At 45.8% G+C, this 2,800-nt stretch overlaps 1 pseudogene; it reads right to left on the reverse strand.

The window, feature by feature from the left end:
* Positions 1–1,440: 1,440 nt before the first annotated feature.
* LOC118854806 lies at positions 1,441–2,566 on the reverse strand (annotated as a pseudogene).
* Between the last annotated feature and the right edge of the window lie 234 nt (positions 2,567–2,800).

Consider the following 2,800-nt stretch of genomic DNA (forward strand, 5'->3'; position numbering starts at 1 on the left):
TTTTCCTTCCCTTTTGTATACATTTTATATGTACCTAGTTATTTGCATGTTATACTCCTGGGGCATCTAAGTGACACAATGGATAGAGCACTGGTCCTGGATTTAGGTGGACTTGACTTCAAATCTGGAATCAGACACTAGCTGTGTGACGCTGGGCAAGTCACTTAACCCAATTGCCTCAAAAATAAAATAAAATAAAAAAGAATGTGAACTTTTGAAAAGCAGAGAACATGGTGGGGTTTCTGTTTGTTACTTTTTTGTTTGTTTTGTGTTATGTAAAACTGAAATTTATTTTTGGGCTACGTTACAGAGAGGGCTTCATAAAAATTGCTATTAGTAGTGCTGAGACATCTTCATGCTAGCTTAGCAAATGCTTTTGGGAGTCAGCAGAAAATGCTCACACAAAGCTGTTTTTCTGCTCCTTGTTATTTGTGGCTCAGTGGAGAAAAGATCACTGGGTGAGGAAGTCAAGGTGCCTGGATTCTAGTCCTGGTTCTTTCAGTAACTGGCTGGGTGACCATGGCCAAATCTCTTTCTTAGAAGCCTCTATTCTTCCTCTATAAAGCGAGGGACTTGGACTAGAAAGCCTCTAAAGTCCCTTCCAGCTCTAACACTGTGACTCTATGAGAGCTGGATTAGTCTAACTGTATTTTCTCTTTGTAGTTTGTCATTTTGACTTTCACACTTAAAATTTTCAGTCTAGTCTAAATGGAAAATCAACCCAATACCTTATTTGCCCTTATCCAGTTTCTCAAGAAAGGTAAATTATGTACCTTCTTGTGAAGGATTCACTCCAAATCACAATCCAAACTAGATTGGGCATTAATTAGTACTGTGCTGAAGGGGTGTCAATTTAAAAAAGTGACTTGTTTTCTAGAGTTTTGTTTCTAATCAAAGCAAACAAAATCCTCCTTGAACGCCTAAACATTATTGGCAGACAAGTGTCCTTGAAGAGGAGCTTGCCTAGTATATGTACACCCCTATCTGGATCCTTCTCAGGCTATTACAGTGTGGATGCAAGGTATAGGGGAACACAATGGGGATTGGGTGCTGTATCTCTCCCTCTTCCTCCCTCCACACAATAATATAGCACTCATATATCTTGATTAAAGTGCTTTCCATATCTTATTTCATGTGATCCTCACAAAAACTCTGCCCCACCCCCACCCCCACTAATGACTCTTGGTTATGTCCTCCTATAGCAACTTGACTCTGTTTTCATTAAGTTCTGGATGGGGATTAGAAGGCATATTATATAGCCTACATTCAAAGGGTATGTATTTGATTCAAAAAAATGTTTTTGCTAGGCTCTTTAAGGTTGAGGTGGCCTGAGATAGGTGACTAAGATGGATGGGTCCGACTGAGCAATACCATGTATTGAATACCGCTCTATGGCAAAATGGCTGGTAGGCAGAGCAGTCTTACAGTGGGCAAGGTCATTCAGTTTTCAGGGGAGTACACTGAGTACAGTTTAACCATGTGCTAGACTACTGTAGCATAGCCTGTGATGGGGCAAGTTTGGTGACTTCTCACATAGTTATACACACATTGGTAACAAAGCAACTAGCTGGAGGTGGTGAGTGCAGTGTCAGTCACCTGGGTTTTATGACATAATGGGCACACAGACTTTAGCTTGGGCAGCAGAGAAGAATCAGACTTGTCGTTCAGGTGCACCAGGGGTTGTGGGGTGGGCACGGCTGTCAGGGATTTGATGGTTTCTTGATTCTCCGATTACTACCACCAATTGAGGAATTGCAGGAAGAAAATACCTGTAGAAAGGCCTGTGGAGACAGACAAGGCAAGGCCTCCCATAGCTTTCTTGATAACTGATTGAACCTTCTCCCAAACACTAGTGGCTGGCTGTTGCATCCTACTAGCTCCAGCTAGTGTCTTTTCCAGAGCTCAGATATCCTCTGCTGGGAGTCTCAGCAAGAGCAAACGATGCTGAGGCTTCCCCAAGATGTAACATAACTGCTGTATGAGGAATCAGCCTTTCCAGGCCATGGTCACAAAGGTATTAACTGCCAAGAATGGTCCATAAAACCACTTCCAACAGGATGAGGGGGTATGGATGGAATACTCTTCTCTTGCTCTGGAGACCAGCTTCTCCAACTTTACTTTCAAGTCAAGAAGGAGGACCAGGAATAAGAGGGATTTCCAAAGCTGCTTCTTTAGGGAGCCAGCACTGGCCAACCTTTGGACCCTCCCACCCCCAGTCTCCCATCCCAATCCTCTTTAAGCCATAAAAGTTTTCAGAGAAGGAGGCACTGGCTTTAGCCAAGTAGTGCTCTGCTGTAGCAAAAGATCCAGAAAAGATTTCATCAAACCAACTCCAGAGGAAGCCATAGTGGGCAGGGTTGGATTCAGCAAGAGCCTTGACCACTTGCTGACGGGAGGACCTCACAGCCACCATCAGACTGTCCTGCACTACCACTTCAAAGATGGAAGGCCAGTCACCTGCTCCAGAAGCAGACTGATGTGAGCCCCATGCTCCACCCTGGTGCACTCTGTGCCGGGCCCTACCGGGCTCCAGACGTTTGAAGGAAACGACGTACGAGGACACCATAGGGGCGCCTGGCCATCAGGCGCCCTGGGGCGGGGCAGAGTTGGTGGAGGGCTCTGGGGCAGGGAGAGGGGGCAGAAGCTCAAAGGGGGCCGCTAAGCTGGAGGGTGACAGGAGCCAGGCTGCCATCTCCGGGCTGCCATCTCTGTGCCAAGGGGAGGAGCCCAAGGCTGTCACCACGGCTCGGCTGAGAACCTGGGCCCCCTGTTTGTTTCTTTTTGTTTTTTGTTAGTTTGT

This window comes from Trichosurus vulpecula, chromosome 6 (genome assembly GCF_011100635.1).
Source record: "Trichosurus vulpecula isolate mTriVul1 chromosome 6, mTriVul1.pri, whole genome shotgun sequence".
Taxonomy (NCBI): domain Eukaryota; kingdom Metazoa; phylum Chordata; class Mammalia; order Diprotodontia; family Phalangeridae; genus Trichosurus; species Trichosurus vulpecula.